This window comes from Bubalus kerabau, chromosome 22, assembly GCF_029407905.1.
Source record: "Bubalus kerabau isolate K-KA32 ecotype Philippines breed swamp buffalo chromosome 22, PCC_UOA_SB_1v2, whole genome shotgun sequence".
Taxonomy (NCBI): Eukaryota; Metazoa; Chordata; class Mammalia; order Artiodactyla; family Bovidae; genus Bubalus; species Bubalus kerabau.
The window spans coordinates 51,074,590-51,088,731 of record NC_073645.1 but is presented as its reverse complement, the minus strand read 5'-3'; the positions used below and the strand labels follow the sequence as shown (position 1 = coordinate 51,088,731).

The 14,142-nt window shown below is 53.1% G+C and overlaps 1 long non-coding RNA gene across 2 annotated transcripts in view; it reads right to left on the bottom strand.

Annotated features, from left to right (window-relative positions):
• LOC129637061 (uncharacterized) overlaps positions 1-12,502 on the bottom strand; it is a 35,581-nt gene extending 23,079 nt beyond the window's left edge. For both annotated transcript variants that reach the window (XR_008707330.1, XR_008707331.1), the window contains exon 1: positions 12,417-12,502. This is a non-coding gene — a long non-coding RNA (uncharacterized LOC129637061). The remainder of the gene's footprint in view (positions 1-12,416) is intronic.
• Positions 12,503-14,142: the final 1,640 nt, after the last annotated feature.

Genomic DNA, 14,142 nt, shown 5'->3' with positions numbered 1-14,142 from the left:
ATGTTTGGCATTGCTTAAATGAATTAGTAAATACTTAAAACTTTTTCAACGTTGCACTGATGTATGACTCTGGAGTCTCTAGGAAGTTTTAGGAGTGCCAAGTTGCTGAGCCCAAACAGTGATAGGAATACAGGAGTGGAGGGACGAGTCCTGTGATCTCGCCCTGCCCACCCACCTGCTCTCTCCATCCGGAAAACCCAGGGCCTTTCACAACCCGATTGCCCACCTGCAAACACGAGGAAGAGCAGAGGTGCACCTGTTTCCCCACCCGACGCCCAGAGCACAAGGAGAGGGACATGAGAGCACCCCGTGTTACCAGAGGAAAACGCCTATTTGCCGCATCTTCTTAAACACTGGCTGCCACCCCCACCGCTCCCATCACCTGCAGAAACTTTCCCACACAAACCTGGTCACATTTCTCTAGGAGACTTGCTCCTGAACCACCACTAGAGAACTTGTTTCTATTTTGGCTTAAAGCTGGAAACGAGGAGGAGGGTGAAGAAATAATGCTTTGGTGGAGCAAGTCAGTGTAGGAACGTGAAAACAGTTAAAACTCACTAGATTTCTGGTCAAGATGCAAGACCACCGTCCCCCCAAAATCAAGCAATCTATTCTAATTGGGTTCCCATGGTAACTGTACAATTGGGCTTTTCGATATAACACCCCGAAGTCCCAATGCACACTTCTAAAATATACTTTGAACAGCCTGAAGTGTTTTCACGTTACGGTGCTCGCAGACCAACGACTGCACGTCCCCGCCCTGCCCGCCAGGGGCTGGGCACACTGGCAGCGGTACCAACACAAGTCCCGCAAGGAACACAGGACACCAGAGCAGGTATATGAAACGGGTCACATGCTGGAGCGCCAGCCAGTCTGCTCTGGGGACAAACCGGTATGACTACTGTCACAGAACCCTGTTTACGGACGCACGGCACACCACGAGGCCCTCTTATTGATTTCAAGCTTAAACAGAATCAATCACTAATAATCACAAGAGGGGCCTCAAGGTTAATCCTATTCTTAGACTCTCAGTACGGAATGAAACGACAAGCATAGCTGCGCTGATAAATAAAACATAACTGTGGATGCGAACCCCCATTTCAGGTGTCAATAGTATGGTACTAAGCACAGCCCACAATGCCACCCCGGACCCCAGCCTCTCCCCCCGGGACACAGCAGTCTCTCCCAGCCACCGCTGGGCCCCGAGTGGACCACGGAGCACAGTGCTGGTCATCCTCTGAAGACACAAAGGGTCGAAGCTCAGAAATGGTGAAAGTTCACAACTTCAGCATTCCTTGCAACAATCCTAAAAATACCCGCACGTTTGAGACATTCTGCAGAACCACAACACATACTGTGGCTTCTGGCAGACTGGCAACCTGGGCAGAAGTAAATCTAAGTCTCAGCTTTATTTACTACATCCCCTCACCGATGGCCACAGTTTTAACATGGGCCAGTCTGGTGCACGTGTGGGCTGGCAGGCTTCCAGGGAGAAGTGCCCTGCTTAGTCTGCAACTCTACAGAGACATCCAAAAATCCTCAAGACAACTTAGCATGAAAAGCAGCAAATTGCATGGTTCTTAGGGTCCTCGCTAGAGCCCAGTAGAGTGACCATGTGATGCTCCTCGGTTCCAGCAGGAGCACAGTACAAACTGACCCCGAATCGAGAGAAAATAGAAAAGCAACAGAAACTCGCAACCAACAGGCTGAGGCTGTAGGCCACTGCTATCAGCCCTCTTCATGCTCAGGAAACCCAGTCGCCCAGCATTTGCTCCAGCCCCGCCTCCCAGCCTCCCTCAGGGCCAGGGGCCTTGACTGCTTTCAGCAGGGTCCGCCTGCACCAGGATAAGACCAGGCCTGTCCATGGTCCACTGGCCCTCTGGTGTCTTGACCAAATCTGCCAGATTTCCTTTCTAAAATCTCTGGGATCCTGGTAATAAGGCTTGGGTTTCTGTTCATCCTGTTTTCTTTTATTCTGATACACACCTTTCGGGATGCCAAGAGCTAAACCTGCAAACAATCCTATTTTTGAACACTGATTACCAAGTTATCTTTATCTCCAAATGCCAGCTTCATATGCAAACCCCTCATGAGTTCTGTGCTTTTGAAGTAACATTATTTAGTCTGCACCTCACCTTATATTAGTCAGATCGAGCTGCTATAACAGAATATCACATACTAAGTGGCTTAACAGACAGAAATTCATTTTCTCACAGTTCTGGAGACTGGTAAGTCCAAGATCAAGGCTCCAGCTGATTTGGTTTCTGGTGAGGGCTCTCTTCCTGGCTTGTAGGCAGCCACCTGCTGCCGGTAAGATCACCCTCTCTCTTTTCTCATAAGGCTGCCAATCCGACTGGACTGGGGCCCCTTCTTCCAACCTCAGTTATTCTAAACAATCCCCTAACGTCCCCATCTCCCAATCCAGTCACAGTGGGGGTCAGGGCTTCAACACGTAGATTGTAGGGGCACGTTCTGTCCACAGCAACCTGTGCCCTGCATCAGGCAGAAGCCCCACACCAGGCCACGGAGAGTTTCCAAGACAGAACACCAGCATCAAGAGACAAGAACGATACAAGTCAATCAGAAACCCGAGTGTACGTGTGATGGGCCCGAGGGGAGGAGACATTACAGGGGTTGAGGAGGCTTCCAGAAGGGCGGGGCCATGGGAAGGATTCAGGGAGAGCCTGGGAGCAGACATGGTCTACCATCAGGCTGAATCAGAAGAGGATCCCCAGGCAAGACTCTCTGGAGCCTCCCACTCATTCACTCTGAGATTGAAGAGCTGATGCATAGGTTTCGAGAGAAGCTGCCAGAACAAACATGGAGGGCCTTGGGGCTAAAAGCGGCACCAAAAGGAGCTTCACAGGCTCATGTTGCTCTGGGGCCTGGGTGGGAAAGAGGGGTCCCCTTGGAGCATCTCTGCGCCCCTACCTCCAAGAGGAGGAGAAGGAAGCAGTCCTCGCTGCCTGCGTGCCAGCTTACAGGGCCCTGTGGGGCAGCAGTGCTCAGGGACAGAAGCAGGGAGACAGCCTGGGGCGCACCAGGCAGAAAGGACCCAGGCGGCAGAGGCTGCAGCCAGGCAGCACCTCCATCGGTGGCGGAGGGACAGGAGACGGGAAAGGTCAGCCACCTGAACCCAGAGTCCACGAGGACGCTGCTCTCCATCCCAAGAGACAGCCTCCAACCTGAGAGCTGACAGAGCCGACCTGGCCCCGCACAGAGAACCTGCCTGGCTTCCAACGGGTGATGCTCCCGTTGAGCTCAGCCCCAGGCAGCCCGGTGCCAGGGCCCCTCTGTGCTGAGCCGTGCACTGGGCAGAACGGAGCAGACACCCACACCGCCAGGCCTCGGAGCTTCTCTAAGAAGTAGGCTCTGCCACACGAACACCAGGGCAGGACTGAGGCACGTCAAACAGCTGCCTCCACATCTGAAACCACCAGAAACATGACTTCCAGCCAACGCAAAAGAGTATCTCAGTAACCTTCTCCAGAATCCACCCCGCCTGGATTGTCCATAGCCATGTGTAAAAGTACCTTGGGCCCAGAGATGGCCTCTGGAGAGAACACCACGAGGAAATCAGAACTGTGACCTTAGGGGCTCTTCTGCCTGACAAATGGTCCAGAGGATATCCCTGGACAGCAGCAGGTTCTCAGTCCAGGACAGAACAGCGGGTCCAGGACACGTTCTCATCACACTCAAGGCAAAAATAAACAGGGTAGGAACACCTAAGAGGAAGTCTTTAAAGCCCGTACTTTTAGTTTAGGGAAACTGAACCCCTGATTGTGACTCAGGGCCCACGTGGGTCCAAGCTGGTGGTGGGGAGCCAGTGAGCATGTCGCCCCCAACCCAGGGCTGAGCGTGTCCAGGGCTATCAACCACTCGGCCTGCCCGGGGTCCCCAGTGTCAGCCCAGAAAAGTCCCACGTCCCATTAAACTGGTGGCTGCCCAGGACGGACAGAACGCATGGCTCTCCGGAGCCTGTCCTTCTGGGGGCAGAAGGCGACCACACCAGTAGTCAGAGAGGTGGATAATGCTGCATTTCAGGAATATTTCATTTTAGAACCTGCATTTGGTTCTAAGTAACTGTTCTTGCAACAAATTTCAACAGCCCCCTGCCGGGCGCAGCCACCCTCCGGTGACCCCCCCGCCCGCTGCTGCCCTCCTCCCCAGCAGCCCCTGCCCCCAGGGCGGCCCGGAGACGGATGGTCGGTGCGGGTCCAGCAATCAGCCAGCAGCCGCCTCGACTCACCATCCATCTGACTCGACAGCTTAATCTGATGATAACACAGTGGTGACAGAAACAGATTCTTCTGCACAATAAAGAACAGCACACATGGGCTTTCTCGGGATAGCTGGCTGAATTCACTAACTTTTGGGCATACATCATTTCTGTGCCTCACCCTTTATTCAAGGAACTTCCACTTGAGTGTGGAAAGCCTCACAAGCAAGGGTTGCTGTTCACTTCCAGGACACCGGCTCCTCTGAGTCCCTGTCCCCCGGCACTGCCTCTCCAGTGTGCCAGAGCCCGGTGACAAGTACAGCACCTGGCAACCTCGGGCGGAGTCTGGCTGTGGGCATGTCGCCAGGCAGCACCTGTTTTCCCCCTTCCCCTGCCTCCCCCGACCACATCCACTGGGACCACCAGGGACCACCGGGGCCTCCCTCCCTGGCCATTGCCTCTCATCCTCCAGCATGGGCTCCCCGGCCACTCGGCCAGTCCCACGGTCCATGACCTGCATCTGAAGAGGCTGAGCACGCACCTTATTGGTAATCTACATTCTGATGTGACTGCAGAGCCCAGTCTTGACAGTTTCATTGTACAGATTCTGTGACTACCTGCAGGAAAGCACAGGTAACCCCATGGAGCACAGGCTGGGGATGGAGAGGCCTGTTAACGAGCCTCACTCCTCCCCGCTGACATTTCTGGCTGAACAAACAGGTACAGTAAGGCAATCTCCCAGCTTCAGCACCCAAATGCCAGGCCCAACAGACAGGGCCAACTCCCCTCCACAGCCAGCTTGCCCCCACTTCCCACTTCCCGGAGGACTGTCTTATGGGAATAAAACACATACACACCGAATGCTGGCTCTTCTCTTTAACAAAGGGGATCCTTAACTTGGGCCTCTCCCCCAGCTGTCCCCCCATCACCCCACACTCCCCACCAGAAACGCCCCCAGATGGACCCCAAAGCACGAGCCCAACAACTCCAGGTGACAGCACCTCCTGAAATACAGGCATGTATCTTTACCCCATGTTCTGACCCCAAAAAGGACTTTTGACAGTGCCCGTTTCATGGCTGCAAAGGCGGCTTGCAAGGTGAATGGGAAACGCTGCTCTAGTTATAAATAAACCTGGGCTGATCACTCCTACCCCAGGGCCCTGTGCAGGCCAGACACTCACAGGCAAGACAAAGACCCCGAGTGTCCCCCTCAGCAGTGACCTCGGGAATTCCCTGGGACCGACTGGGTGAAGTTCCCAGCAGGCCTTCAAAAAATGTATGAGGGTATCACCATTGCACTGGCCAGAACCTTCTGGAATGCTACTCTATCAGGCTGAACCCGACATGAGGGTAGAGACCCAAAAATAAGGCCCATTTCCCCATGCACACAAAACTCACTGCAGATCAAATTCTGACAAAGCTCACCAACCGGACCTCGTTACCCTTTACGCGGGAAAGTGAAAGTGAAGTCGCTCGGTTGTGTCCAACTCTTTGTAACCCCATGGACTATAGCCTCCCAGGCTCCTCCGTCCATGAGATTTTCCAGGTGAGAATACTGGGGTGGGTTGCCATTCCCTTCACCAGGGGATCTTCCAGACCTGGGGGTTGAACCCGGGTCTCCCATACTGCAGGCAGACGCTTCACCGTCTGAGCCCCCAGGGGAGTCCACAGAGGAAGACAGTGTCATATGCTGGTGTCGCTGCTGGTTCCCGGCTGTGGCCGTAGAGTCGGAGTCTGTGTCTGGTCCTCCAGGAAGTTCTTTCAATTTAACAGGTGGTTAAGGTTGGGCCTCCTGAAGACAGTGGCTTGGGGCCATTGGAGCCGGGTGGTGCCCACTGGGAGCGCGCTCCCTAAGCCCCCCTGCCTGCTCCAGGCCCACAGAGCACAAGCCTGCCGCCGGCAAAGCACCCCTGCACACTCAGAGCTCTGCCACAGAGCGGAAGCACCTTGAGGCCAGCCACCTCGGGGGCTCCCAAATCATCCACTGCAAAACTGCCAACAGGCATCTGGGCAAACCACCTCCTTAGAGACGAAAGGGGTTTTAGAGACTTGGCAAATCAGGACCAGGCTTCATGACCCTCCAGACCCAACAGGGCCACAGACACGCGGGTTCACAGACACAGTAGAGGGGGAGCCCAACCGAGACCCCATCCCCAGTCCTGCCTCCACCAGAGACGGTTTTGCAACTGAGTTAACAAATACGAGCAACAATTATCATTCAGTGTTCTCCGCGGGCCAGGCCTGGGCTGATTCCCCCAGATGGAATTCTCTCCCAAAACCCCACAACAGCCCTAAGAACGACAGTGCCATTCTCTTGGGTTTTGGAGAAACCAAGGCTTAGAAGAGATTAAGTGACCTCACTCAGGTCACGGATAGTAACTAACAGAACTAGGTCCAAACTGACTCAGTCTTGTTCCCAGTGGCTACAACCTTAACCCTGTGTGTAACACCCCAAGTGAGGGCTTGGGTAGTGTAAACGTGTAAAACTAGGATGCCGACTGGTTGGGGTGGGGTATACAGACAAGAATACTGATTGGAGGAGGGGAAAACAAGGATCCTGATTGGACTGAAAGTAAAAGACCCTGATGCTGGGAAAGATAGAAGGTGGGAGGAAAAGGGGACGACAGAGGATGAGATGGTTGGATGGCATCACCGACTCAATGGACATGAGTTTGAGCAAGCTCCGGGAGTTGGTGATGGACAAAGAGGTCTGGCATGCTGCGGTCCATGGGGTCACAAAGAGTCGGACACAACTGAGGAACTGAACTGAACTGAAAAGCAGGATGCTCACTAGACTGGAGGGAAACAAGGATTCTGGTTGGTTCCTCACCCTTTTTACAGTTAGTCTCATCGGTCTATGAGTCTATGGTTCCAAATTAAAATTTCTATCCAGGTTGTGCTTCATGCTTCACAAACGGCCATCCATGACTTCCCGTGCTAACACTCGTCCAGGGGGACCAAGTCCGTGTGATCACGGCCATCCCGTAGAAGAGGAGGCAGCTGGGGGGTGAGCAGCTGCCCAAAGCCACGCAGCCAGGAAACGGCATCACCGGAACCCCTTCCGTGGTTCTCCCACCCACAACTCCAGCACTTCATCAGTAAAAATTCAGTTCAGTTCCCCAAAAATGCATTCAGTTGTACATATGGAAGTTAACCCTGACCCAAGACCATAAAAATGCTTGTACCCAGAGGGTGAAAAAGACAGGCCAGCCATTCAGAAGGAAAGATGGGCGTGAAGTACAACACTGCGGTCCCTGCTTAGCATTTGTTTGTAAAACTAATGCCAAAGTTTTGGTAACATTTGCATCTTCTGTCATAACCATAAGACCGAACACTATAAACCTAGGATAACATGTCGGGTTTGCAATTCGAAGAGATTCACACGCCTCTGAGGACTTACAAACCATAGACAGACCCACAGGCATGGGCGACTCAGAACAGCGATGCCGGCCGGGGTATGTGGGCCGCAGAGCTCTTCTCCACTGCGCTCAGGGGGGTGGTGGAGACCCCCAAGACTGCCCGGGAGATGCTCAAACGTTAGGGCCCCCTGGCGAGCTTGCAAAGATAGCCTCCTGGGTTCTGACCCAATAATCTCCTTTTTAACCAGCACCCTCGGTAATTCTGAGACCAGCAGGCTCAGACCACCTCTGAGAAATGCTCTGCTACAGCTCACGAGTGTCTCACTTCAAGAGGAGCAACGAAGCCCACGTTTCAGGGGGTGGCTCTTACTTCTGACACCAACAAGAGGGCGGGATCTGAAGGGGACACCCTCAGCCCCTTACAATCCTATGCTTTGGGGGGTAACCTGTAGCTCAGAGTTTAAAAAACAAATGAGAAATAACTACCAGTTTGTTTTTTTAATTAAAGTACAACATTTAAATGTCTTGTCCCATATCCTGCCCTGAAATTCAGTTCCCTTTCCCACCCAGCTAAAACCTCTGAACATCCAGAGCTGGAATTGCCCGATCCGTCAATAAGGTAAGAGTTTTCTAAACTACTATCCATATGACTCAATTTGTCAGTAAAAACTGCCACCAGCGCTGTGCTTGCAGAAAAATGTCCATAAATGCATTATTGCGACTGGCAGATCGATGTCTATAATAAAAACAAATAGATTTAACAAGTGCTGGCTTTTATGAGTCGTGCCATTGGTGGACCGCACATTCAGTTTCACCCCTAGACTTCTGGGAACAGGCAACAGAGCCTGGCTGATACTCTGCTGACTTCACAAGTGTTCCAGGTAGGAAATTATTCTAACAAGAGAATTTTCCACGTAGGAGAGCAAGCATGCTAGGCATTTACTGCTCTCTCACAATTCGTTTCACGGCCACACACAGACACACATGACAGTACGTTTAACAGCACTAAGAAAATGTTTCTGCAGAATTTTTAACTGGTTTTATCACAGCTGTGTCACAGGCCACAAGAGCTGACTCCAGGTTGGGGAGACGGGGTATACAAGGGGGACATGAAGCCTGGAGACCCCCACTCCTCTGCTAGGCCTTCAATCTAACTGAAAACAACTTGTAGTATCAGAAACAAGTGTCCGCATTTAGCACGTGGCCAAGGATGTCACAGGCTTTCTAGGTGGCCCAAGTAGAAAAGAACCCGCCTGACGATACAGGAGACATAAGAGACACAGGTTCGATCCCTGGATTGGGAAGATCCCCTGGAGCAGGAAATGGCAACCCGCTCCAGTATTCTTGCCTGGAGAATCCCACAGTCAGAGGAACCTGGCAGGCTCCAGTCCGTGGGGTTGCAAAGAGTCAGACATGACTGAAGCGACTTAGCACACACATACACAAGGATGTCACTGCTGTGTCAGTGGCCCCTGGGGCAGCCTATGCGTTTAGATGTTCAGCTGGAGCAGATATCATGAGGGTGGCAGCCACAGACTGGCTGAACTGCCAAGGATTCTGAGCACTTTGACATGACACTGTCTCTGACCCACTTATACGTGAGCCACGTCTGCCAAGACCACTCTGGGTCCTTCAAAGGTTACAAAATGTCACAAAAATGCTTCATTCCTTTCCTTAAGCAATTCATTTTAACAGTGATATAAAGGAGTAAGACATTCACTGGATCCCATATAGTCTTGTGGCTTTCGCCAAACCTTACAACCCTCCTATACAGTAAGTTTAAGTGCTGCAGTCCATGGGGTTGCAAAGAACTGGATATGACTTTGTGACTGAACAACACTTGTTAAGAAAACTGAAAAGAAAACTAGACTATTTCTTTCCACTGACCAGCAGATAAGCAGCAGTTCCCCAAATGCCACAGAACACACACCTTGCAGTATTTCATCTCGAACAGTGGATGTCAAACATTCATCCACCAAGCCGAATACAGGGCTTCCCTGGTAGCTCAGTGGTAAAGAATCCACCTGCCAATGCAGGAGATGCAGGTTAGATCCCCAGATTGGGAAGATCCCTGGAGAAGGAAATGGCCACCCACTCCATAACTGTTGTCTGGGAAAGCCCATGGACAGAGGAGGCTGGCGGGCTACGGTCCATGCAGTTGCAAAGAGTCAGACACAACTTAGTGACTAAACAACAGCATGCCCAAGTCAGGCCTCCAGAGCTAACGGAATGGGAAAACTGATGTCAAAGAAGTGAAAACTGGCCACCCCACATAGCTCACACCTTCTTCCCTCACCCAGACAAACTACGAACACTTTCAGACCAAGCATGGGCGCTGGCTTGGTTCATTTACCATGAGTATATATGAAAAGCTCACTTTCCTCCAATGGTAACACTGGGTTGGCCAAAAAGTTCATTTGAACATTTTTTTGGCCAACCGAATATTATGTTTCTATATCTCTGATTTTTAAATCTTCAGGTTTCATTTAAGTGATAATCTGTGGTAAGACCCAAGCTCATTCAGCAAACAGTTGTATCAGAAACTACGCAGGAAACGGGGTCAGAGGGGACTGTGACAGGAGCCAAAGGAGCCCCAGACACAAGCCTCAAGCACCCAGAGGCCCCTCAAGATGTCAGAAGCCTCAGGGAAAGTGGCCAGAAAAGAGGAACCTCACACTGGGGCCAGGAAGGCAGGTGGGGTGAGAGTGAAAACAAAGCTGGCAATAACACGACAGATGACTACTGGCAGACTGAGCGAAAGTGAGAGTCGCCCAGTTGTGCCCAACTCTCTGTGACCCCATGGACTGCACAGTCCATGGAATTCTCCAGGCCAGAATACTGCAGTGGGTAGCCTTTCCCTTCTCCAGGGGATCTTCCCGACCCAGGAATCGAACCAGGGTCTCCTGCACTGCAGGCGGATTCTTTACCAACTGAACTATCAGGGAAGCCCAGAGAGACGATTTACTGGCAAAGAGAATTCAGAAATCACTGTTTCGCTTCCTGCTTTTCCTACAAAGGAGAATATAAGCTGAAAATGGCATCGATGCCCCCCAAAAGGGGAGTTGAAATAACAACAGTCTTGGTTTGAATCACTGGCCTCTAAATGTTTGTCCTCTGCAAAATAAGAATAAAGACAATTTGGAAGTTTATTAAAAAATACTGAGAACTGTAAACTGTTTGGTGTTCCGGAAAAAGCAGGAGGAGAGGCCTGGAGGAGGAAGTCCACAGGAACGCTTGCCCAGGCCTGCCTTCCCCTCCTCCCCACAGGAAGGACACAGGGGCCCTGAGTGAGACGCCCGTAAGGGAAACCGTGGAAGCGCAGGCCTGAGCTGAAGATGAGGCCCAGGTGAGGCTCCACTGGTACTCCAGCAAGACCAAAGCAGACAGGAAAAGGAGGTTTAAGAACCTTCACAGCTGAGCATGAGTAAGATGTTAACCACTGTCCACACCCGGGGTTTTTATTTCTTTAAACCTGGATCTCTGACAGTGAGGCCTTTTTAAAGCAGCATCTGGTAACACTAGTTAGGTCTACTTTGTGTGATACAGATTTGCTTTAATGGCAAGAATGCTCACTGAGAAAAGTACCTTCATAGAGCTCTGCCCTTGAGGCCTGCTTCAACCCTGCCCCCAGACTGTAAGAGACTCGACTCTCCCACTCAAATCCTAACGCAAACCAAGAATCCAAGGAGAAATGAAACGCCTCCCAGAGCCAGGCCAGCTCTGCTCACGGGCTCTGGACCTCAGCAAGTATGGACCTGGCGTCACTGCCTCCTGGGACAAGCTTGAGTTAAAAGGTTATCAACCACCAGCCGCGGGTGGGAGGCAGCAGCTCTGACATCCTTTTCCTAAAGACGATCGCCCCAGGGCCTGCTAAGCTTTGTGTTGTCTTCTCTACCTCCCTGAGTGTTTTCTGCACTGGGGGACTCATGAGAGCAACTCAGCCCCCGCCCACCATCACGCCCTGGGCTGGGAGAGGAAGAGGAGCACCTTGGCTGAGATACTCATAGTGCGGACGCCGAGTTCGAGGCCAGTCTAACTCTTAGCTCTTTATGTTCAACACCTCCATGTTCTTCCGCAAATAGCAGCGGTAACCCTTCTCTAGACAAAGGAGTCTCCCTCTGCCTGGTGACCATCCATGCAATCAAGCCAAAGCTGTGCTCATGTATACAAAACGTGCTTCCGGAACAAAGTCAGCCAGGAGCTGAGACACAGAGAGAAACACCACGCTTTGATTCATCATGAGCCCAGGGAGTGAGGAATACAGTTGAGAACTGCTCTGCTGTGTTTATCGCGTCCTTGGGAATTACCGTGCTCAGTGTATGTGGCTCTTAAACTTCCACTTGGTCAATCCACGTGTTAGTGTTTACAGACGCAGTGAGTGCACAGTGTATACAGAGGCGGGCCCTCCTCTCACACCAAGAACAGGACATGAGGCCTCTGCACGGGCGGTTTGCTAAGGGCCTCCTGCAAGGAGGGCCAGAGAAGGGGCTTCTGGAAGCTTCCTGGGAACAGAAGGCTGGGGACCAGTGCAGAGCAGGAGGGCTTTGCAGGTGTTGACCAACTAGAGGTTTGGCAGGAGCAGCACAACTCCCAGGCCAGGCCACTGTCATTGTACTTGGAAGAAGAACCCCAGGCTGGGAGAAGGCTGGGAACCCCTGGTCGCTCCTGGGGCCAGCAAGGGGCGGCTGGGGGTCCGAGCAGGCCCCACCACCATGGCAAGGGGGGCGGGGGGAGTGCCCGGAGGACCACTGGGGGCTGGACTGCCCGACGGGCTGCAGACGCCTGCTCTCCCCGGGGAGAGCCCCGAACTTTGGCGGGAGGTGACCCAGACAACTCACCGCGCTGCCTAAGCCGCCAACCGCAAGGAGCTCAGAGCGCAGGACCACGCAACGCCGAAGGAGCGCAGGAAGCCCGGGGGACGGGCGCGGGGCGGGGGCGGGGCCGAGGCCTGGGGGCGGGACCTGGCGGCGTGCTCGGGGCCCGCGCGAGCCGGGATTCGGCGGAAGCGCGGCGAGGACGCTGAGGGGCGGGACCAGGGCGGGGGCGGGGCCTGGGCTCCAGGGCCGCCGGACGGGATGCGCGCGGCGGCGGGGGCGAGACCTCGGCGGGCGGGGGCGGGGCCGAGGGTGACGGGGCGGGGCCGAGGGTGGGCCCTGCCGCCCCGCCTGCGCGCGCCTAGCCAGGTCGGAGCATGCGCAGTGCGGCGGCGGCGTCCGGGCCGACACCTCCCTCTGCGCAGGCTCGCTGGCCGGGTGGCGCCGCCTGGCCAGGTTTATGCTGGCTGCCAGGCCGGCTTCATCCTCCCTGCTAGGGCCTCGCTATCACTTTGCTGGTCCTTCCTACCCGGCAAGAGCTGGGCCGCAGCGCCTTCCTGCCTGTGCCCCCTGGGCGCTGTCTCAGCTCCTGCGGGGTAGGAAGGACCAGCAAAGCGAAGCACGTTTGCTGTTTGTTCTGGTTTTTTTCTGTTAGCTCACTGTGAAATTTTAGAACGTTTTTTCAGCTTCTCTAATCCTCGAAGTCACCATCTCTGGGGCTTCTCTGGTAGAGACTCCACCTTATATGCAGGAAATCTGGGCTCGATCCCTGGGTCGGGAAGATCCCCTGGAGGAGGAAATGGCAACCCACTCCAGTATACTTGCCTGGAAAAATCCCATGGACAGAAGGAGAGGAGCCTGATGGGTTACAGTCCATGGGGTGGCAAGAGTCGGACACGACTTAGAGGATCTTTGTAATAATTCTCTGCACATAGGGCTAATAAACATCAGGGACAAGAATACACCAGTCTTCCTATAATCTGTACCTACCAGGACCCAATCAGAACTGGGATCCCAACAGAACTGAAGAGGGAAAATAACACAAAAGCTTGATCAAGATGCTTACCAACATCCTAACAAGTGTACTGTGAGGCAGTTGGACAGTTCATACATGTATCTTACTTTTCTTTTTATCTGAATAGTATTTTAGTATGAATTCCTAAGCCATTATCAGCATTTCTGATTCCCACCCCAGGAAAGAGAGACCATCTTGGTGCCTGTTTACGTGGATTATGTGGCGTTGGGGAAGTCAGGTGAGAAAGAGTGAGGGGAGGGCAGCATCCAGGGGCGAGCGGGCACCTGGCTATGCTCAGCAGGACCCCCTCCTGGGGAGGCTGAGAGATGTTCCAGCCACCTCCACAGGGAGGACTCCAGGGGCAGAAGCCAAGGGAGGACACAGGAAAGGCCACCACCAAGGACTGGTCCTGCCAGAGACTAAGACTCTATCTAGAATGGGACTCTCCCCTGAGCAGAACTACAATGTGCATTCCCTGTACTTACTGGTAAGTTCTTTCCTTCTTGGTGATAATTTTCAAAAACTCAAATCGTTTTTTTCAAAAGCTCCCCTCCGCCTCATGCCCTTGTCCCATCACACCCGATCCTCATCCACAAGGATGGCTCCCAATCATGGAGCTAGCTTACTGTGTGAGGTTCACGGGGTTCAGGAGATGCAGGATGCCGTCTCGCTATGCAGGCCACCTGATCTCGCTGTAGGATGACAGCGTTGCCCAGCTCGGTGAGGTTCCTTTGG